Source organism: Microtus oregoni, unplaced genomic scaffold (genome assembly GCF_018167655.1).
Source record: "Microtus oregoni isolate MIOR12 unplaced genomic scaffold, Mior012 000019F_ref0000042, whole genome shotgun sequence".
NCBI lineage: Eukaryota > Metazoa > Chordata > Mammalia > Rodentia > Cricetidae > Microtus > Microtus oregoni.
The window spans coordinates 31,231,827-31,256,931 of NW_024543078.1; positions in this window are offsets into that span (position 1 = coordinate 31,231,827).

A 25,105-nucleotide genomic window follows, 5' to 3' on the forward strand; every position below is an offset into this window, starting at 1 on the left:
GATGGATTCTTGATTCTATTTAAATCTCATGTTTCTTTTATTTTAAACTTGTGATAACTAATTATCATGTTGTATTGATTTATTGTGAACAATGAATCAGTTTAAAGCACCCAATGAAGAACTGTTAGATGACAAGGTCCCCTGTCAGCAGCTAACACCAGCAGATATCAGATCATGGTGGAAGGAAGCTTTTCTCAACACAGGAATCCATTTGTTGTCGCTATTGAAACTTGTCACAGACCTAGAGTCTTCAACAACACAGATCTATTTTCTTAAAAATTCTAGATAACAGTGGTTCAAGGATGAAGGGAAATCCAAGAAGAGAATTCATAACTGTGTTCCTGTGACCACCTGCATTCCTTACTTCATGTCTTCTATCTTTATAAAAATCACAAGGCCTCTTCAAAGGTTGGTATGTCTTCCCATCACTCTCACTTAGGGTACCTTTCTCTCTCCCAGATGCCCAAAAAATCTCATGTCTAAATCCTTCATCTCCTCTTTGCAAAGGTCTTTCTGTCTCAGAAACTAATTTACTAACTCTATAGACCAGGACATAAACATATTTGAGGGTCTAATTTTTCTGTACAGGAACCAAAACCTGGGATTGAATTTCATATACAGCAGTTACCTGCCATTTACATGAGAGAGACCTTTTTTCTATAAAAAAATACATTTCTTGGAACTGGGTTGGATTTGAATAGATTAGAATAAAATATAGTAAGCAATGTTCAATCTGTATTTTCAGAACTTAGTCATAAGATACTCTAGAACCCACTTTCTCTTTGAATTTATTCAATATGTTTGTGAATCATTTTAGCCAGCAGTAGGGTATTCTTACTGAAACGTGAATTAGGAAAGACTTTCAAAAGAAAAAACAATAGACTTATTGACACCAGGAAGATCCCACAGATGCTCATACAAAGCCTTTGCCTATATTCCAAAGCATTTGGCACAATTAAAGGATGAATGTGATGTATCTACTGCAACACAAATGTCCAGATATCATGCTCAGAAAACCAAACACCTCAGAACTTTCCCTGCTTTTACCTATGCTCAATCTGATTCCAAATAGAAAATAATTTTGATAGCTCTTGTCATTGTTTTTATACTTTTGTTTTATTTAAACTCTCCTAATAGTCTTATGCTTGATGTTTATTTAATGGATTATAAACTTGGGGCTCAAAAGCATACTGTAAATTGACATGCCATACATATAACAGTTTAATTACTAAACATAACTTAAAGTCATATTATTTTGACATGCTGAGCTAGTTTTTACTTCAGCTATGAGAACAAAAACAAAAAATCAGAGAGTTCTGAAGGATAATCTTCCTTCATATTCTAAAATCAGAAGATTGTTTCCTCAATATCTCAGTCAAAAAAAATAGAATAGAAAGAGATGACAGATCTAGAAAAATGTATTTTATAGATGAACAAAGATACATTCTTACTGACAAGTCTATCCTCCTCTCCATTAAGAAACATGATACACCCCCAGGTTTACTATATAATTGGATTGAATCTAGATTTTTGCAAATCCCAATGGTGTCTTCATTAGAGACAAGAATTTCCAACTTATATATGACTTTTATTACTGTCTTTGAAATAAAGGTTAAGCAAATCTATATCAGATCTTCCCAGGTTTCAGTGAATGCAACACCTTTCAGAGAGTATCCACTAGAACAATGCCTCAGAGGGACCATGAAAGATGAAGAAAATGAAGAAGCATAAGAATTTCAAGAGAAAACATGCAGTGTCTCTTGGGTATATTTTGGGTTATATTTTGTGATTGTTTCGCTGTTTTCATTCTCATTTGTCCTCTGTGTACAGCCATGCTCTCCACAGTGGCCCATCAGTTCTCACTGACAGCCTGCTTGTAGGAGTGTGGGTTTGGAAAACCATAGAATTGAAGCAAACATGCTTAGCTCACGAAGAAGTAACAGAAAAGGAAACCATGAAGAAGAAAATGTATAATGCTTACCCATCTCCCACCCAAGAGTTACAGAGTATACCAGAAGATTTTTCTGTACCTCAGAAAGTTCATTTAAAAGTATGAAAACATAACAGAATATCCAAATATTCTCATTTGTAGAGAACCATGCCTCATCTGCTTATAATCAATTCTATTTAAAGAAAAAGCAATCTAGCATGTTGTCACTGACAGAAGTGACAGTTCCCAATGATAGCCTTGGGAAGGTCTTCAGTGGATACAGTAAATGAATTTATCATGACAGGAGACAGCTACATGCTAATGTATCTGAAGATATTTTAGGAGGTGTTGTGGTGGGGCAGGTTATAAAGGTAGAAAAAAGAAGAAATGAGAAAGAAGAAGCCAGAGGAATGACGTGCAAGAAGAAGTCAGGAGAAATCTTTAGACCCAAAATATAATGAAACAGAAGATCTCCCCAGTTGACTCACTGGAGGGAAGAGTCAGTGAAGGTGATCTATAGAAATAGCCTGACATCAACACCAGAGAAAAGAGAATGGAGAATCTATCAGACTTTCAAAAATTTAGAAGATAAACCACATTCTGGCAAATATGCCCTCACTGTCAGATGAAAAAAAGAGTGAATATCGTGGTAAAAAACAAAAACAAAAAACACTTGCAGGTACAAAGTTTTAAATCTCTCCACACTTGACAAGCACATAATTACACATTTCATTATCTGAGGATATAACTATGGAAAAAAACAAAACAAAATGATGCTCATATTATCACACCATAATCAATTTTCTGAAAATTACTTGCAAAGAAATTGTTGATCCTTAACTTAAAGTTTATGTTTTACATAAAATATTGCCTTAAAGTGAAACACAGATAAGCTTATAAAATGGAAATCTATTAAATAATAGCAGGGTTAGGTGAAGCATTCTTATATAGCCTAAAAGCAATATACGTTTATAATGATGTCACTTCAAAATAAAAATTTCTTGCTCTGTAAAAGGACACTATTTAAAGAATAAAGTATTCAAGGCCTTTACTGGGAGAAAGTATTTATAAATTATATACCAGATAGAAAATTTGCATCTAAAATATTTACTGAATTTTCAACGTCCAAAAATAGAGAACCAAATAAAAAATAGAAAAGTGCTGGTGTGTTGGTACAGGCCTACGAGTTTAGCACTTTGAGAGTAGAAGCTAGAAGATCAAGCAGTTCAAAGCTACAGCAGGAACTGAAGGCCATCAGGGACTACATGAGCTACCGTTTCAAGAAAACATAAGAAGGAATGGTTTCTAAAAGAAGTTTTTTAAAAACATTTTTTTGGCTTTAGGCAAGAAGTTTAATGATTTCAGTGGCTTACTTGAAAGTAAGGGTCTTTTAAAATATACCTTTTGATAATTTCATGCATGAGTGCTGTATTTACATCATTCTTCCTCCCATACTGCCCCCACTTCCTCTCAAATTCATGGTCTCTTATTATTTAATTATTACTCTTATTCATATATCCGAATATATAAATAAAACCTGCTGAGTGCCTTTTGACTTGCTTGTATGCATATGAGTTTAGGGCTACCTCCATGGAACTGGGTAACCCATCAGGCCGTTCAGCCATGGAGAAGGCTGTTTCTCCCTTACTTGGCAGTCATTAATCACTTGTAGCTCTTCATCTGAGGGTGGAAACCCATGAGGTTTCTCCCATCCATGTTGACATGCCACGTAGTATTGTCAGAGTTTCAAGTCTTTTTTTTTTTTTTTTGACAACCACATTATTCATGGGCATGGTTTCCAGTCCTCTGTAGTGCAAGCTATTTCCCAGCAGATGTGCTGGTTCTTTGACTCTTACGGTTTTCCCACCCCCTCTCACACCATGTTCCCAGAGCTTTATCTGTAGGAATGGCACTAGGGATTTATCAGTTGGGTGTGGGAACCCAACAGTCAGGGTCAGGTGTTTTCTGCAGTTTGAGGAGTTGTGCAGCTTCCTGTAAAGGTCTCTGTGAATTGTAAAAAGATCTTTGATGAGGAGTTAAAGCTACTCCGATCTGTAGGTACAGAATAAATACTTGTAGTGAAGCTAGAAAGTATAGTGTTTTAGAAGGTTTTTCTTTTATATTAATATTTTCATCAATATTTTCATTTTGGCTTCTCACTGGCCCTTTGAGTTTCTGCATATTGCTAGTGACCTATTCAAAGTGTATATAATTCTCCTTTGTTACACAATTCATAAATGTCTCCCAAAACCTTAACCCAGTATCTCTCCTATTTGCTTCACAGTTGCTCAGTACGGCCTCACAGTTAATAAAACACGCCCAAAACTCTACTCATTCTCCACCTGTCTGCTTGCTTTTACCACAGATCTGATTTTGTTGTGGATCAACAGAACCGAGCGCTGAAATATGAGCCACTTTTCACTGCTTTTCCTGCTCCACACAATAAAGAATTAGTTGGCACTGATGCACGTTTTCGTACCCCAAAGTCTTTCTCTGTTCTTACTGTTCTCATGGCTGAGAAAGAAAGGTCTACAAGGATCAGCGACAGCCACATCAGCTGCTGAGATGAGGCCAGAAAGAGAAGCCTGAGCGTTCCTCACATGAATTTTGAGAAGTGTGGCTGGAGAGTAAAATCTGTCATGGAGGGTGATGGAGGAAAAAGAGGAAATTCAGGGTGCTTAAAATGAGCAGGCATACTGCAGACTTCCTGCAACTGGTTGCAAGAGGCCTTAAGCCAGAGTGGGCTTTCAAAGCCATGACTTGGGTCCTCGTTAAGGGTGGCTGGGCACAACCTGACAAAAAAAGTCACATGAGAATAAATCCCACATTTTAGCCCCAATGATCACTGGGCTGGCTGACTGAGGAAAGCGCTGTGGCACACCTGAGGAGACCTGGAGCTCTGCCTCAGCCTGCTGGCACACAAAGCATACAGACTGCTGCCTCCGATTTGATTTTAGCCATGTGTGAAAATCCTCTTGCCCTTTGTGCACGACTGCACTCTGGAGAACCCACTAGACTGGCCCGTTATTCACAGTCACAGGGTGAATCAGTCCATGAACTTAGAGTCAAGATCTCAAAGCCAGAAGGAAAAGGCTCAGAAAGACTCTTACCTCCTACTGCATTCTGTTAAAAAGGCTTTCCTTTATTCAGTGTTCCTGTATATGTATGTTGAAATGAATAGGATGCTGGTTTGCATCTTGTAGATGCAACCTCTCTGTCCATTCTGAGTATTATATGGTACAATTGGATGAATGAGTGAGACCCATTGGCTTGAAGTTGTTTGGCTTTGTTTAAAAGAAAGACAAACTAATGTGTCACACTGTGTGAGAGTTGAGAGTATTTCCTTAGATCCACAGGAAACCCAAGAGATACGTGCTTCAGAGAAGGTGTTATAGGTAGATCCTTGCCTCGTCAGGAAAGATAATTCTACACGGGCATTTAAAACATCCAGATGTTTGATAGTACATGTGGTGATGGCTGAATTTGTGTCAGTTTGCAGTGTGCATTTTAAGGCAAATGATATGAATGTTAAACTAGACAGTTTTCTGTTGCTGTGATGAAGAAACTTAAGGGAAAAATGTTTATTTTAACTCATAGTTCAAAGTAAAGGCAGGAGAAGGTTGAAGAAACTGGTCCTGTTGGGTCTTCCCATGCCAATTAGCATAATCAAGATAACCTCCCATAGACACGCCCAGAATGACATCTCCTAGGTGATGCTACACCCCCCCCCCCAAGTATGTAATTTAAAAAAAAATCACTATGGATTATCTTCTGTAACACAGGTCAGACTGATCCAATCTGTTGAATGTTTATGTAGAGCAAGACTCCCCCAAGGAATGGGGCAATCCCAGTGAACTTTATCTATACATGTGTATTGCTGGGTCTCCACCCTGTGACCCTGCACTGAAAACTTGATTTTGCCATCCTCTATAACCACATGATATCATTCCTTGTCTATACTGGGCTTACTATACAAGTCTGGGCCTGTGTAAGTTATAGAACAATGTCAGTAACTTCCACAGGCCACAGAATGGGGTTCTGACTAGTTTACAACAGTTTGACCGAAACTAGAGTCATGTTAGAGAAAGGACCCTCAATTGAGAAAATGTCCCTATAAGCTTGGGCTGTGGGCAAGCCTGTATCAGTTTTCTTATTCAGTGACTGGTGAGGAAGGACCCAGGCCATTGTGTGTGGTGGCAAACCTTGGGCTGGTTGACCTGGGTTCTATAAAAACATAGGCTGTCACTGGGGTCAAGTGTGGGTGGTAAAGGGGAGGGGATGGGAGATGAGAACATGAGGGAATGGGATGGTCAAGGGGGAGAGGGATAGAGTGGGAGAGCAACGAAAGAGAGATCTTGATAGAGAGAGACACTATGGGGTTAGGGAGAAACCTGATGCTAAGGAAGTTTCCAAGAATCCTCAAGAATGACCCCAGCCAAGACTCCTAGCAATCGTGGAGAAGGTGCCCAAACTTGCCTTCTCCTATAATCAGACTGGTGAATACCTCAACATCATAAACTTTTCATCCAGTAACTAATGGAACCAGATGCAGAGATCCACAACCAAACACCAGGCCAAGCTCTGGGAATCTATTCAAAGAGAGGGAAGAGAGAATACATGAGCAAGGGAGGTCAAGATCATGAGCGAGAAATCTACAACCAAGTTCGTGGAAACTCATGAACTCTACTGACAGTTGTGAAGCCTCCATGAGATCTAACTAGGCCTTCAATATACTGGAAACAGTAGTGAAGCTTGGACTATCTGAGGGGCTCCAACAGTAGGACCAGGATCTATCCCTGCTGTATGAGCTAGCTTGTTGTAGCTTATTACCCATGGTGGGATGCCTTGCTCGGCCTTAATGCAGGGGGGAGGGGCTTCATCCTGCCCCAACTTAATGTGCCAGATTTTGTTGAGTCCCCATGGGAGCTCTTATCTGTTGGTAAGAGTAGATGGGGTGGGCTGGTGGGAGGCAACAGGAGTTTGGAGGAGGGGTGGAAGGATAACTGTAATGTGGGATGTAAAGTGAAATTAAAAAAAGAACTTGTTTATGCAAAACATCATATATATGAGGAATATTCCTCGAAAATACACAATACTAACAACAACAACAAAAAAAGAAAGGCTGAGCAAGTCATAAAGAGCAAGTCAAGCCTATAAGCAGCACTCCTTCATGGCCTCTGCATCAGCTCCTGCCCTACTTGAATTACTACCTGACTTCCCTCAGTTAACTTGAAGTGTAAGTGAAATAAACCGTTTCTCCCCAAGTTGCTTTTGACCACAGTGTTTCATCACAGAAATGGAAGCCCTAACTATGAGGTGCGGGGACTCATGGGGCCCTGCCTCTCCCTGCTCAGCTATGGACTACTGGTGAATGTAAGAACAATCCTTGCCTTTGGGTGGGTACAGCAGGGCTGCTGTGCTGGGGAATGTCCGCCAGTCTCCAGTGGGGAGTTCTAAACCCAGGGTCCCACAGATAGCCCTGGCTAAAATCAAGTGAGTCACAAAACATAGCCAGCCATGAATGCAGGCTGCAAATGAGGGCTAAGAGATAGTGGGCAATGAAAGTAATCAGAAGGCACACACGTGGGAAACTGTCCAAGAATGAAAACCCTTTTAGCATATTTATACATATCCTAGTTATTCTGATCATCTCGAAACCTTTGTGACCTGTGGGTGTACACCTGTATACCATGAAGGCAGCACAAGTCTTTAGCTTCTATCCAGAGTCTGTGAGGAGCAGTGACGCTGGTGTAAGACATAGGTGGGTGATGTGGCCAAGCTGTTCATAAAGAATTTCAACTCATAAGCATGCAGCTTCCAGAGACTGAGCTCCCATGCTTTGAGTGTGCTGGCCAAGTCTTTTCTTCAGCTCAGTACAATGGAGGCTTTTGTTGCTTCAGGTAATTTTCCTGGCAATATGGATTGTGCATTTAGTTAGAAGTGGATGATTCCACTACTAATCAATTTTTAAATTGTTCGTTTCGAGGCCAATTTGTGTATATGACAAATATATAAAAGAATCTATAAAACAAGTTGAATAAAAACCCAAGCTACAGAATAATGCACGCGGTATGATTCCTTTGGAAAAGCCCCAAACCTGCTAAATGCAAACAATAGATTGCTTGGAGATGCACGTATTGCTGGTAGGGGAAGGAGAACAAAGAAAATGGGGTAATTAAGATAAAATGGATGATAGTGCTTTTCTCTGTAGGGGAGAAAGGAAGAAAAAGCGGGAAGCTTTAGAAGTAAGGAAAGTTCTTTCAGGTTCTGAGTTTCATTATACTGTAATTTCACAAAGGGAGCGTCTGTGGGTGTGCATGCACGTCCAAATTTTGAGCACACAAACAAAAAGGCAAAAAAAATACAGAAATACAGTTTACAATTTCATATTGCAAACAGTTAAAAGTCTGGAACATGAGAGTAAGTAAAATAAACATGTGGGCCCTTTTATTCTTTTTTTCTCCTAGTTCCTCCAAACAGTGATGGCCTGCGTGCATCAGCGTAATGTTTAATTTGCTAAAGACAATATCCACCCTTGGTCTGGAAATACAAATTACAGAACTAGCCCTTTACTAACACATCATGAGGAAAGTGTGAGCCACAAGAAGAAATCAGATGAAAAAAAAGTAAAGCACACTTGTAAATGCGCTGCGCTAAAGCCGTGGACCTGGAAAGGCAGCGATTCCTTTCATAGCAAATTTCCCATTATTCGGATTTGGAACGGTCTTTTAAAACCATAAATATTACAGAAGGCAAATGAAAGAAGACAGAAGGACGGGAGCGTTGTATCTAAAATAGTCCTGGTCAATTGGAGAGTAACACTAGGGGGATATGTTTGAAGGAGCAGGAGAATGGAATGTGAAAGGGGCTTGGGGAGAAAAGGAGGTGTGTTACTAGAGTTTCATTTTAAGTGTATAAAAGAAACAAAAATTAAATGTTCCTTGTCAGCATCGGAACCTATTCTAAACAATGTGACCTAGAATTAGAACAACTACGAACCACACTCAGTCTCTAAGCGTCCTCAGGTATGCCTCAGGAATTCTTACATTGTAGAATTTGAATATGGTTTTCCCAACAGTAAATCAAGACTCTAAGGAATGCTCCATTACAAGACACTTTCTAATGAACATATAAAATATGCACTTCAAAAACATGATAGGGTTCTTAAAGTTTGACAAATTTTTACTGTTGCAGATGTAAGGTGTGCTCTAGTGCTAAGTAGGATTTGGAATATAAAGAAGGATTCTCGTGGGAAGCACAACAGCATGGTGGGGATCTTTGTGTTCTATAATACACAGGAGAGGTAGGGAGAGTAAATCCGCTCACAATGATAGAGGATCCAGCTAAAGGCAGAACAGATGAGCCAAAGGTCTTCTTCCAATCAGAGACCAAATACCTAGGAACGCAGCTGATGATCTATGTTCCAGTCCAACGCCAGGTCTAAAGATAACAGAAGACAGATATTTCAGCTTAGAAATGGAGGCATATTGAAGATCAATTTATCAGTCTTTCGTTCTCTTCTAGTCTTCAGTGGAATGAATGAGGTCCACTCACACTGGAAAGGGCAATGGTTTTACTTCATCTGCTGACTCATATCCTAATCTCATTGAAAACATTTTCCACAGATGTGCCCAGAATATGGGTATGCTGAGTCTCCATCTAGTTCGTATATGATCCTAACCAGCACAGAAACACACAGACTAGCTGGGATGCCTGGGATCAGATATCAGATGCTATGGAAAGTCTCTAGTTTGGCATTAAGTGGGTGTCCTAATATCTCCTCCTTTTATCATTGATCTCTCTCTCTCTCTCTCTCTCTCTCTCTCTCTCTTTCTTCCTCCTTATGGGTAAAGAATATCTTAACTCTTCTAAGCACCTCGGTTCTAGCCAAAGTTGTGGCTCATGTTGGATACAGAACTAAAATGATCCCCTCTATCTATTTCTTCTGTCTGATCTGTCTTTACAAGGTCATTTGGAGAACCAAGACACATCCATTTATGGAAAACACTTTGGAACGAACAAAAAATAATATTATTATAATGGATAACAAAAGTGATTAAAATCTTATTGTGTTAAACAAAGATCTTTATTGGAAACAACCCATAGGATAAATCTGTGCTTTAAAATAGGCTTTTTTAGTTGTTTATTGTGCCTAAGATAAATAAGGCTGTGAATAAAGATGATTGTTTTGTCTGCTATCGCTGATTTTTCTTTTGTTCTAACTCTACATTTTTACTGAGGCTATGGACAGTTAAAATGGACATAGGGGAACATAATAATCCTAGATTGGCTTTTTAATAGGTTTTGCTCCCAGCAGTAATGTGTAGCTAGTTTCTGTTTCTCTGTGACCTTTTGTCCCCATCAATAAGTCTCTGTTTCCCTAATATGTTTCCTAACTCATATGGTGGATCTTTCTGTATCACTTCAAGGAACAGTACAGGCTAGGATATCCATTCTTATCCCAATCAATCAACCATGTAGTCATGTGTATGCTTGTGAACAAAGATTTGATATGGAAAGGCAGCAGAGACATCTTTAGACTTATGGGATAAGAGAGGGAGGAAACACTAAATCTCAATAAACGTCCAAACCCTTTTATAGTTGGTAGTCTCCCCATCCCAGGGGTGGGCCTTTCTCTTTATCAAGAAGCCTGTAATGCTTGCCAATAAACTTTCACTCTGTGATGAGTCATTTTCCTGTGTTTCAATTCTCTAATTGATGGAGAAGAAGCCACATGCAAGCTAGTCCCTTTACTTTAGTGTTACTGCCAAAATACTTAATAGCAGAAAGTCACTAAAGACAGAAGTGGAACTAACTCCACTGGCAACCCCTGATGAAGAGTCAAACATCCTAATGATAGATGGAAAAATAATCAGAAAGGCAGTGAGATGGAAGAACTCTAAGTGGATGAAGGCATGGAAGGACAAACAGATGGATTAGGAGAATGAAATCATGGCAACACAGAAGGAAGGAATGATGGATAACTGGAGGTTGGGAGGATAAGATGGGAGAGTGATTAGAAATGAGGCTGGTGTGAGCTAGGATGTGTTCACAGCATTTTTAGTGGATGCCAGAGGCATCATGATACCTGATAATTTATATGGACCAACACTGGACACTTGCAAAATTCACTTTATATGTATTATTGTAAAAAATCATGTGAGATAAATTACTTTCTCCAAATCTTAGTAATTGCAGGCTTACATTATTTTTTGTGCATGTATATGATTTATGTGTGTGTGTGCCCACTGATAGGTGTTTTTACATGCATGTCAGAGTGTGTTTCTGGAGGTCAGAGGAAAATCTTGGTTGTCAACCTCAAGTTCCACATTGCTTGAAACATAGTCTATTTAATTTAATAATATGTGTTCCACGTCTTTGAATATTAAGTAGAAGATATGAAACAGTATTCTTTGTATACCCCCAAAGATTGTGATCTTGACCTCACCCATCTCTAACCACACATGAGATAACTTAAATGGATAAGGTTTTCTATTAAAAATGGAAATATTGCATAGCATCTCTGGAATAGTTTTGATCCATGGCTTTTGCCTTGCAAGGCGGGCAGGGACTAACTCGTCTCAGGTTTTCCTGTAGAATCATGCTCATGTTGAGGTTATCTTTTTAAATTCTAACACTAAAAACTCTATTATTATTATTGTTTCCTTCTTACAATGAGACATACATTATATTTAATCCCCCAAATTCATTTGATCTTTTTGTTATCTCAGCCAGGTAGTTGTTATTTTCATCCCCATAAGATATTCAGGAGTTATTTACAACTAGTATCACAATTGGAAAAATTCAGAATTTGTTTTTTCCCAGCATTCAAGAACTTAACTCCAAAGAGGCAAGTAATCACTCAAAAAGTCATTGGTTAGGCCCTGGATAAAGGAGATTCCCACTAAGGTCCTTTCAGCATATCCTGCTGTATGGAGATATCATTCAATTGGTAAGTGATAACATGCCAAAATTCCTAATATGTGCACTTGGGATCATGAGAAGTTATTGGTCTCAGGGAAGCATTACTTTTATTGCTTACTATTGTGTGTATACTGTTAAGCATCAGTTACTTCTCATCTGCTTGACTACCATTGCCAAAGTCCTGAAAAGCTCTTATTACTTTGGCATACACTTGGAGACTTCTTCCTTCATCATATTCTGTCCTAATCTAACAAGAGCAAAACATGAACTGGAGGTGTGGCTCCATAGTTAAGAATGCTTGCTTTTCTTGCAGAGGATAGAAATTTAACTCCAGGATCAGGTCAGGCAGTTCACAATTTCCGGTAACCCTAGATCTAGGGGATCTTATCCCTCATTTACCATTAGAAGACAACTGCATTAATGTGTACATACCTTCTTCCCCAATCCACAGAGGTACCTATAGATAAAAATAAATCTTTAATGTGAACAAAGCAACCTTAATGTTTGAATAATAAATATGAACAATGGTCAAATGAGAATAAAAATGTCATCACTGCTGATGACAAGGCCAGTCCGGAAAGTGAAATTTAGGATGAGCACAATATAGAACCTTCTCTCTTTGATAAAATTGATTGTAGAGCAGATATTTAGGGTTAGTGGGATATTCTTAGGTCATGTCCAGCCAGCATGGGCTATTCATAGGTCATGCCTAGCCAGTACTAGTCCAACCAGCTTCCTTGAGAACCATGACTGACTTAGTCTCAATATATTAGTCAATAAACAAATACAAGAAATTTTCTTTAGAACCTCATTGCCTTTAGTAAGATAGGTGGAAGAGGTAAACAAAAAGTATCACATGGGAAGAGGCCTTCCCTTCCCCACTCTGAATTCTGGGATGAGTACTTATCCTTTTTCTAGTGTGAAGGAAGAATTAATGGGCATTGAAATCTTTTTTTTCTGAATATTTTCCTAAAGAGGTAAAAATGGCAGCAAAGCTTAGCAGAGTTCCCCTAAGGGAACAGAAGTGTTTGCAAAATATCCTACATCAATGGATCTCAACCTGTGGGTCACGACCCCTTTGGGGGTCTAATGACTTTTCCACGGGGGTTGCCTAAGACCATCAGAAAACAAAAATATTTAAAATATGATTCATAATAGTAGCAAAATTACAGTTATGAAGTAGCAATAGAAATAATTTTATGGTTAGGGGTCACCACAATGGGAAAAAACTGTATTAAAGAGTCTCCGTATTAGGGAGATTTGAGAGGCACTGTTAAGAAACACAGGAGAAAAATGATCCTTTTCCTGCACAAACACAAGTGTTTTACTGGGCACTGTTTTCTGAAATGGCTTCTTCTGTCTCTCCAACATCAGTGCAACCCTAAACTTCAGGCTGATTCTGGACAAGAAGACTTCAAATATTTAACTATATTTTTTTTTTCTGGCTAACCTCATCACCACCCTACTTGCAGGCTATGCAGTTTCTCCTTGCTCTTTGCGCGCGCACACACACACACACACACACACACACACACACACCAATTTAAGCTTATAGGAATTTACAAGTCTTATTTTTGCTCTTTCTGTGGGTTTCTGTTACAGGATTATAAGGACACATGAAGATGTAGCACCTTAGCTGGAGGATAAAGCAAATGTGCTTTGAATTCCCATCTTTGGAAGACTGTCTGTAACACTCCCAGAGTCTGGGTGCAAAGCCCTCACTGATAGTCTAAATACACCAATAATTTATTACCTGCACAGCTCCCCTACAAGATCCATATGGGTAGGAGAAAATGCATTTTTCTGCTTTAGAAACAAAAAATCAATCAGTAACTGCTTGACAAATCCCGATTTTGTGATTTAGGTGTCCTTAATCAGAGAAGTCTCGTGAGCAGAGCACATAGAATAATAACGAAGGGACTTGGAACGGAGGCAAACTTTCAGTCACAGGGCTGCTGTGACCATCTCCACCTGCTGTGTTGGCATAGAACATGTGCCTTCACACTCATGAGTCCTACAGTCAAATTCTCACTCAGCCACTTATGTTTAGGGAATCACTGTGGGGGCACTAACCACATAGAGATTCACTTTTTTAATCTACAAATTCCAAATACTCATTTCTAGCACATAGAACTGTCTGATGGTGTATGATATTAGAGATTCTGCAAGATTACCAGTGAAAGACTGAATTCAGAGTGGTTGGCTTGAAATAGGAATGAGGTCTCCTCTGCATGTCAAGACTAATTTAGAATTGATGTCTTCAAAGACAAACTCCTTCTCCTCACTTGCTGGTTTCAGTCACAAAACCCTGGGGACCATGAAGCTCATTCTGGAGATGAGACCTTTTTCTTACCTGAAATTCAGCTGCCTGAATTCTCTCTTATTAGTTGAATAAGGCTTAAATTATGAATTTGAGAAGAAACCAAACAAGTCTAGTTTTATAGTCAAAACAGCTTGTTTTGGCCATTATAAAAAGGAATTATGGGGGGGGGGAATCACATTTTTTGGGGAAAAAAAAAGAAACAATTGACATCAGGCTACTTGGCTGTAAAGCCAACACTGTCCACCAAAAATATACATACAAGGGCTGGAGGTATGGCTCAGAGGTTAAGAGCATTGCCTGCTCTTCCAAAGGTCCTGAGTTCAATTCCCAGCAACCACATGGTGGCTCACAACCATCTGTAATGGGGCCTGGTGCCCTTTTCTGGCCTTCAGGCATATACACAGAGAGAATATTGTATACAAAATAAATAAATAAATAAATAAATAAATAATAAAAAATATGCATACAAACCTATCTCTTGCTCTGAGTTTCTACTCCTCAATTGATGTAGTACATATGTATTAGGTTGATTTTGAAAATAAGAAATAAGCACAAAATATACAAGGTCATATAAACATTAAATTCCATAATCTTTTCAAATTAAATTTATTACAAGTATTATAATATACATTCTTCAACAAAGGTCTTCTAGCTCTCTTTTTTTCCCATGACAAGTGATAAAAGCACTGATAAAAGTACTGAGGTCCTGGATCTCAGTGAGTTCAAGGCCAGCCTGGTCTACAGAGAGAGTTCCAGGATAGATAGGGCTTCACAGATAATCCCTGTTTAGGCAGAGACAGTTCATCCATTTCCTAGCTGCCCAAATCCAAATAATAACACAGAAACTATATCAAATACAATACTGTTTGGCCAAAAGCTTAGGCTTCTTATTTACTAACACTTATATCATAAATTAACCCATAATTCTTGTCTGTGTTAGCCATGTGCTTGGTATCTTTTATCAGTGAGGCATTCTCATCTTGCCCCCATTGTATCTGGGTGGCAACAACAGACTAAGCCTTTCTTTTTCCCAGAATTCTCCTGTTCTGGTCACTCTGCTATACTTCCTGCTTGACCACTGGCCAATCAGCATTTTATTAAACCAATACAAGTGATAAATCTTTACAGTGTACAAGACCATTTTCCCAAAGTAACCCTATCTCAAAAGAACAAAAAAAAGTATTTAGCCTTCTCCCCCTCCACCCACTCCTCTCCCCCTCCCTCTCCAGTCCACAGAGCAGTCCGGGTTCCCTGCCTTGTGGTAAGTCCTAGGTCCTCCCCCCTCCGTCCATATCTAGGAAGGGGAGAAGGGTGGGAGGAGGGGGGAGAGGGTGGGAGGAGGGGGAGGGAAATGGGAGGCTGGGAGGAGGTGGAAACTTGTTTTTTGTTTATGTTTTTTTTTCTTTTCTCAATAAAAAAAAAGAAAAAAAAGTATTTAGGAGTGCAATCTGTCTAGACTGAAATATCCCTATAACTTCTGAAATTGCTCTATTGATAAAATCTTTGAAATGTAAAAGTATTTGTTCTAATTCAAAGTGAAAGCTTTCTTAAGCATGTATAATAACTGACAGAAGGACTCTTCAGTATTTATGTTACTTCTGAAGAAAATATAAAAATAGTCTATAGGAATAATCTAGGTACATGCAACCACTTTAGGTTTAAAAAGTCCTGGCAGGCCGGGCGATGGTGGCGCACGCCTTTAATCCCAGCACTCGGGAGGCAGAGGCAGGTGGATCTCTGTGAGTTCGAGACCAGCCTGGTCTACAGAGCTAGTTCCAGGACAGGCTCCAAAGCCACAGAGAAACCCTGTCTCGAAAAACCAAAAAAAAAAAAAAAAAAAGTCCTGGCAGATACCTGGAGCTCATGTGCATCTAGAATGGACTGTGGGGACATATTGTCAAATAGTGGACAGACTATTTTCTCATAAAAAGCCGAAAATAATTAATAGTAATATTTCAATGCTGGCAGAAACATAAACATATTTAAATAATGTTGGAAGTATTGTTCTACTCAATAATCATAGTAGAAAACAGTATGACAATGGAACAAAACAGACATGTAGATAAATGGAATTGAATAAAAGACATGGATATGTCCATAAAATTATAATGTCTCATTTTTAATGTGCCAAAATTACACAGAGGAAAAAAAAACTTCAACAAATAGTGCTGAGAAAACTGTATGTCTCCATATAAAAGAATGAAACCAGGTCCTGCACAACCTTGTATCATATGATTAAAACATTTCTCTTCTTTCCACTTTTTATTTATAAATCAGGTATGGTTTACTATTAGATCATATACACCAGCATGAGCATTGATTTAGTTGACCTCATGATATAACACATGCAGAGCAGAAAAACTTGTCTAAGTTTAATCCCCTGACTAAAAGATATAATAAATACAAATTAGTACATTGTTTAAAATCATCAGAAAGGAATAGAGGATGTAATTTGATACTGTAGGCATTAAATTCTAAGGGTGCTTCAAAACACTACTTCAAAAATTCACACAACCTAAATGTAACAAAAATTATGCAGAATTATACTGTTTCCTAAGCGTGATAGAAAATGCATACACAAAAAGCTGAAGACTTCTTTGTTTAAACATCAAAAAATTATGGTTCAGTAAAAAAGTGTTTTTTAAGTGAACTGGAAAAATCAAATGTAATATTTTCAAAATCAAATGTAATTTCACCGACAAAAAGGAGTCAGAGAAATTTATGAACAATATTTTACAGTATGAAACAAGAAGCTATGTTGATTTACAAAACCAAAGGACTAAAAGAGTTGTAGTTTGTGTGTTCTAAACCTTCTTAATAACATCCAAATAAATACAACCATCTTCAACTCTATAACTAATGAATTAATTGTAAGATATTTTTAAGCTTCATAAAGAGTTTCTCTTCTACAGATTGTAGTCTGATATGTATCTTTAGAGTTTGAAACAGTAGTAGGCCCACAGCTGTCTCTTTGTTTATACCTTGTAAAACTATGAAGTCTGAATTATGACAGATTCCCCCTAAGTGGTTTTATTGAATAGTTTCACCCTCACGTAATTCATTTTGAAGCCGTTGAAAAAACTCTTCATGAATAATAGGGGAAAAATTCTTAACAGAAAGGGCTGTGACCCAGACAATCTTCCATCCAGCTGTATTGTTATTTCATGAATACAAGATCAGGCCCAGCCCAGGCTTACTGAATACAGATTCACCTACGACATCAGACCCCTGGCAGCTTCTGTGCATGAAAAGTCTTGGAAATTTTGCTCTATGTGAGCTCAGGGAATGGGAGAAACATATTCTTGAATAATGAGCCTTGATTTGCAAAATTAACTGAAAATAATCTCATTTGTGTAGAACATAAAATTTTAATAGTAAACATCTGATACGAAGATTATGTATCTGAAAAAATTTAATACAATAAAATAGCATCTTTGGTGGAAAGAGATGAGAAAACCTAAAGTAATAAGCATCCACATAAATTTGGGGAATATTGTGCTTTCTGAGATAGTCTTATTTTTAATATTGTTCAAGTCAAAGATTTCATGTTTTGAATCCATCAGAAGATAAGTATCAGGATTACAGTTTTAAAATTAATAACAGGAGAGAAGAGATTTGAAAAAGATACCATGAAACTGGAAATAAAATAAGGAAGCTTACTGAGTGTGCTATTGTAACCCACGCCTCACAGGATAGACTTGAAAGGGCTGACTGATTGTGCGAGTCTAACCCACACCTCACAGCGTGCTAGTCTAGCTCACCGAAGCAACTTGAAAGGAAGAACGATTTATTTTGGTTCATATTTTTAGAAGTCTTAGTCCATCACAAAATGGTCCTATAAAACAAATAAAAGAAACTCTACAGATAATGACCCATAGATTCATTTTTCTTAATGAAAAAATCAAGACTCCTTTGAGTCTTCTGTTTTTCTTTTTTGATTGTGTGTTTTAATTTCTTTGATTAACACATAATAATTATATGTATTTCTGGGGTATGGTACATGTTTTCATTTACATATAACGTGTAATAATCCAATCAGGGTTATTATCTACCATTTTAATCATTCCGCATTTTTTTGTAGTCAGAACATGAAAAGGCATTGCTGACAGTAGTTTTGATAGTCATGTTATTCTGGATCAAATTTACCCATCCCGACTTTGTTTCTCCTCACAACTGTTTTCTGTGTAACCAAGCTCTCTTCATTTCCTTCCCCGTGTCTCTCTCTAGCCTCTACTAAGCAGAGTTCTAAGAACTTCCAGAACAAAATTTGAGAAAATGTATGAGTGATATCATCTTGTACATATTGTTCTGTGACTAGTTTATATTCCTTAACATTATGTCTTCAAGGCCCATTCAAGCTGCAAATGACGAATTTCATTTTATTATTTCTAAATAATATTCCTGGGTTTTCTGTAACTGTCTGTAATTCCAGTCACTTAATCTGTCTAATACTCAGTGATGATATCATCGAGCCCAGTGCAAAGCCAACCATGACCTGCAGTATTGGTACACATGATACTACTCTCTGCATCTCATTGGTAGACGTTCTTTGGGTTTCTGGAAGAAGAAAATAAGGATGGATCATCACAGATTGTATGCTCCCTTTTGGAGTCACATTGTCATTCACCTGGGAAGATTTAAGCTTATAACATCAAAAGCAAATTTTTCAGGCAGGGGGTCTTTTTGCTCATATTGCATCTTGAAAACTGTATTTGCCTTGACTTTGATCAAATTCTGGAGGTACTTCCTAGAAAAATACATAGTTACTGAAGAAATATATTCCATACATGCCCATGTCTGAACTGCTTTTGAGTACAAATGTTCTCATATCATTAATTTACTATCTTAGGTGCAGTAAACAAAATTTAAAACTATAGGAATTCAGGGAAAAATAGATAAATTGAAACAAATCTACAGTCAAAGAAAAAGAAATCATTATCAAAATGTTTTTATGAAAAACTCCAACATTACATAATGTCCTAGACAGTGTGCTGCATGTTAAAGAAAAATAAATTTCAACATGAACACTTCTAAGTAAGTTCAATAAAAAATGGTGTGATTAAATTTTTTTAAAAAATTAATAATTTTAAAATCTAAAGTTCAATACAAATGGCATTAGAAACCTATTCCATTCTTAAGTAAAGAGTCAAATAACCTAAAACAGAAAAGCAAACTACAACCAACCGTATACTGAATCCTAACACTCTGGAGTGGATAGAATGAATAGATTTGTGTCCCAGTGCTTTAACAAGTTTCCAATGTGCCTTAGGCAAGGCATCCAGAAAGTTTGGATGTACTAGATTTGCTCCAAGTTTTGGGTTTTTAAAATATCTACTGTTGGTAAGATGCAGTAGGGTAAAACATTGTGTCCAAGTATAGAGGCCCCTAAATAAATAACTAAATTCTTCTTTTATATATTGAGTACCCAAGGGCAAAACACTGGAAGTCTAGTGTTTAAATTCTAATCTAAGACAAAGAAGCTCTCGGTTTCCAGCTCAGATTGATATTGTGCCAAACCATTTAGGAAGAAAGCCGTGAAAACTAGAGATATGCTAAAGTCAACAGACAGGATATTATTTTCCTATATCAAACAGTATGGCTTTAAATGCAAATAATCCATAAGGCAGAATGCTGAATATTTAGAAAGTTTCCCAGAAGGAAATCTTGTGATGGGTAGTAATGAAAATATCTCTTAATATATATATGCATATATATATATATAATGAAAAATATCTCTTAGCACTTCTAAGTGCTAAGGAAAATACTTAAAAATTAATTACTAATATTTAAAGTTACAAGAGGAAAATGTCAACTCATGGACAAAAGGAAACACATAAGAATAACATCAGATCTCTTATCAGTAACTTTAAAACCAATGAAGTAAAGAATTATATATTTCAAGCCCTGAAAACAAATAACTATACACCAAGATTGCTAGGTGCAAGAAAGCTACCTCGTAAAAATCCTGGAGAAATAAAGGTATTTCAAGACAGGCCTATACTTAAGCAGTTTGTAACTACCAAGCCAGTGCTGCAGAAGATATTTGAAGGAACACTATAGCCAGAGGAAGAATAAAGACAATCTCAATCATGATAGGACAAGAAAGAATCAGTTTCATAAAAGGAACTGATAAACAAAGAAGCGTTAGGACACAATCCATCATGTCCAACAAAAATAAGCAAATAAACCCCCAATACCAATTGAGAAGCCGGGCCGTGGTGGCGCACGCCTTTAATCCCAGCACTCGGGAGGCAGAGGCAGGCGGATCTCTGTGAGTTCGAGACCAGCCTGGTCTACAAGAGCTAGTTCCAGGACAGGCTCCAAAACCACAGAGAAACCCTGTCTCGAAAAACCCAAAAAAAAAAAAAAGAGAGAAGAAGGAAAAATAAACAATTAACCAACTGATAAACAACAAAAATTAAGCTTTGACTAGCATCTCTCAATGTAACTAGACTTAGTTCTATGCATCCCTATTTGTTTTTAGCCTGTCTATTGGAGAAACCACTTATTATTAATGGATTGATATTAATCTGTGTTTTTAAATCCAGTTTTAAAAATAAATTTGAGTGCACTAGAATTTGGTGTATACCTGTTTAGGATGGTTATGTCTTGATGGTTATTTTTTTTCTTTGATTAGGTTAGCTGCACTTCTTTATCTCTTCTGATTAGTTTTGGTTTGATAGCTATTGTGTCAGATGTTAGGATAGCAACACTTGTTCACTTTCTGGTCCCATTTGATTCGAACAGTTTTCCTATCCTTTCAGTCTGAAGTGTGTCTTATCTTAGATAAGGTGTTTTTCTTGTAGACTATAGATAGATAGATTTTGTTTCTTGATCCATTCAGTCAGCCCATGTCTTTTGATTGGAATATTGAGGCCACTGATTTTTAAAAGTTATTATTGAGAAGTGTAAAAGGAGCGGCGGGGCTGCATCCCACCATCCGGCTAGCTTTACCCGAAATAATTACACGGAAACTGTATTCTTTTAAACACTGCCTGGCCCATTAGTTCCAGCCTCTTATTGGCTAGCTCTTACATATCGATCTAACCCATTTCTAATAATGTGGGTAACACCACAAGCTGGTGGCTTACCAGGGAGATCTTAACCTGCATCTGTGTCCGAGAGGGGAATCATGGCGACTGCCTGACTCGGCTTCTTTCTCCCAGCATTCTGTTCTGTGTACTCCGCCTACCTAATTTTCTGTCCTATCAGGCCAAGCAGTTTTCTTTATTAGTTAACCAATGAAATCAACAGATAAAATACAAGACCCACCTCCATCAGAGAAGTGTGTGTCAATTTTGATCATTGTGTTCTTGATTCTGTTATTGTTCTCAGTGGTTCTTTGTGTTTTAAAGTATATCTTCATACTTCTTTGCATAGTCTCTGGGATATGCTCATTTCTGTCTTCAGCTTGAAATATTTCATCCTGTAACTTCTTTAGGTTTGGTTTCTTAAATTTTTTTTTTTAGTTTATTTTACAGAAAGTTATTTCTTCTTCAATCATTTGCTGGGCATATTAGTATAGGCTAACTGTCAAAGCCATTTAGAACTTTAGATGCATTGCTCTTTACCATTTTGGCTTTTAAAGTTTCCATTGAGAAATCAGCAGTTAGTCTGAGGAATTTTCTTTTTTATGTTTCATGTTTTTCTCTTTTGTATCTTATATTCTCTCGGTTCTGTATAATTAATGTTTTGACTATATTATGTTATATTTCCTAGTCTTGTCTATTTTGTGTTCTGTGTGCATCTTGTATTTGTATGGGTGTGTGTTTCTTTAGCGCAGGGAACTTTTTTTCTGTTGTCTTGTGAAAGATCTGGTATATGTCATTGACTTGGAATTCCTGACTCTTATTTATTCTTATAATTTGAAAGTTTGGTGTTTTATTGGTGTCCCACGTTTCCTATACGTTCTTCATTTTTGTTGTTAATATCTTTTCATATTCCTTGCTTCTTTGATGTGGAACCTCTATTTTTTGAGTCCTAATGTTATATCTTTTGTTTTATTAGTTCCATTTTTAAGGCTTTTCTCTGAGTTCTCCAGTTCAGTTATTAGTTTCCTCAATTCTATTTTCATTTCAGCCTGAGTATCCCCAGTGTTTCTATCTACTGACTAAATTCCTTTCCCAAGTCCTGGATCATCTTCATCATTTTCATCAGTCTTATGATTGTGTTTTCTTGAATTTTCAGGGATTTGTTCTCCTTAAGTTCATTCTCCTTAATTTCAGGGAGTTGTTCCTTTGTGTCTTCTTTAAACTCCTTGAATTTTTCAATAAAATGTTTGGTTGTTCTTTTAAATTCAGAGCCCTAGGTTGATCTAGGTAATTCTCATTGGCAAACATTTCTACGGGACTAGTAAGTGTTGGAGAGAATATATGGGTTTGACCTTTCATAATCGTTGGTATTTTTTGTGATGATATATGGCTATGTATATTTACTTCATTAGTTCCAAATCTGATGTGGACAGAACAGGTTAGGGCAGAAGAGAGAATATTGACAAGGGTTTGGACTAGATTTTGAAAATGTCAGAAGTGGAATGAAATCAGGAGGACAGGCAGAGTAGACTGGTACCCAGGATTCACCATTTGGTCCAAGCCTGGAGTATGGAGTTATTTCTGAATGGGTGAAAAGATAGATACTGCCCATGAGTTGGAGGCTATAGAGGGAGAGTGTTGGCAGAAGCCTAGAAATTGTGGTGCAGACAGGGCCACATGAGGCCATGGAACTGGATATGAGACCTGGAATAGATCTGACAAGTTGGATAGGTTGTGTGAATAGGGAGGGTCAGTGAGACTCACCAGGCAAGACCCTAGCGAAGGATGTGGAAGATCTCTGCAAATATTACCAAATAGAATGATAGAAAGGACTTTTAAAGTTGCCATTAGATTGTTAGGTTGATGACAGTACTGTGGATGCCTGGAGAAGCATTCTTTATATGCAATATATCAGAACCTGACATAGGGTACTGCTTCTCCCATTGCTGATGATCTACAAGTCTTGGTTTTTCTGGTGGTGGGGTGTTTCTGTCAGGAGTGATGAAAAGTTTTTCCATTGAACTAGAAGCTAATAATTCCCCTTGTGAAATTCCACTTACTTTGATGCTTTGAATCAAGCCAAGAGAAGAATTACAGTGTTAGTTAACACATCAAATTGATCCATATCTATCAAGAAAAAAATTAGACTGCATTTCTATGGTGCAGGTAAAAACTACATTTCTGGAATTCAGGAGATCCTTTAAAGTGTCCCCTAGTGTTACATGTCCTGAGATTAAGGTCAATGGTAAATTATAACACAAACCAGTAAGGATGATAAATGAACCCATATGTAGTTTCCCTCTTCCACTGGGGCTACTTTATTTATAGGCCCATTAGGAATAACAGGGATGACTCAGAAGGAGGTTGACTGCTCTCCAAAGAATGGACCATATTATTTTATTCATTATCAGATTCACTCTCTGTTGAAGGCACCTTTGATGGGCGCTTTCAGGAAGAAAGATGTGGATCATCACTCCAGATAAAATACAGGCAAGCAGAAGTTTTGTTGAAGGTAGAGGGAATTTGGAATGGGTAGTAGAGAAAGGAAATTACAAACACCTGCCAAGGCTACAGGACCAGCTACAGAAATGAGGATTGTAACTGGCCCAGTGTTTCTGTCCTCATTTGTTAATAATTTATTTGTGCATTTTTATAGACATAATAATCAGACATCTATGTTTCCTTTCCTCTTACTTTTTTTTTACAATGTAACATAGAATCCACTGTGTTTGTTGAGTACTGTTAAGTCTATATTATTATATTGAGTCCTGAGATAGTGAAAACTAACCATAACCATTCTTAAAGGGACTTGCCATGTATTCTCGGGGAACAATGGTGTTGTTCTGGCTGCACACTTGATTGTTAAATCATGTTAGGAGGAATGATGTCCTTGTTGTTGTCTTCATTTAAAAAAATAAGCATTGCATAAAGAAGATGTGTTTGCATATCAAACTGACAAATGAGGATGTGTGGGGGTTAATCTGGAATATCCACCTGGATGCTGGTCCTCATCTGGAATGGATAGCACCTTCCACGTGGGGAATTCAGATGTAAGGAGACCCCAAGAAAATGTAGTGTTTCTTGCTTATCTGTCTTTGCTTGTTCTTGTCAGTTACTCTGTTTTATGGTTGCTGCTGTCGCTACTGCCATCCTTGGCCATCATCAGAAACATGGCCTCCAGATGTGTGTTCTCTGTAGCTAAAAGGTGTGTGTGTGTGTGTCTACATGTTGTAAGTAATACATACTCTTCCATAATAAAAATTAATTCTATTAGTTATGTTCCACTAGAAAATGCTGACTAATAAAATTATTCTAAACGATCTTAGTTCACCAAAAGTGTACTGCAGACCGACTCTACTGAAAAATGAGATTCACAGTCTAGAAAGAGGGCTCAGAGATTAAGAGTGCATATGCTCTCAAAGAGGACTTAAAGTCAGAAACTAGCACCCAAATTTGAAGACTCACAAAATGCCTATAGCTCCAGTTCTAAAATATCTGAAACTTCTGCTGCCACAGAAACATGTGTGTGCACATGCGTGCATGTGTACACACACATGCACATATACAAACATGCACACATGACATACACGTATGCTTGCACACACAAAAAAAATAAATGAAAAGTTAAAAAAAAACTAAAAAAGTAGAACCAATCATCTTTTTTCTTTTTTTTAAGTCTATTGAAAAATGACTTCTTATACTTTTTTAAAAATTCTTTTCAGGTAATATATTTTTTTAATTAATTAATTTATTTATTAATGATTTCTGCCTCCTCCCCGCCACTGCCTCCCATTTCCTTCCCCCTCCCCCAATCAAGTCCTCCTCCCTCGTCAGCCCGAAGAGCAATCAGGGTTCCCTGCCCTGTGGGAAGTCCAAGGACCACCTATCTCCATCCAG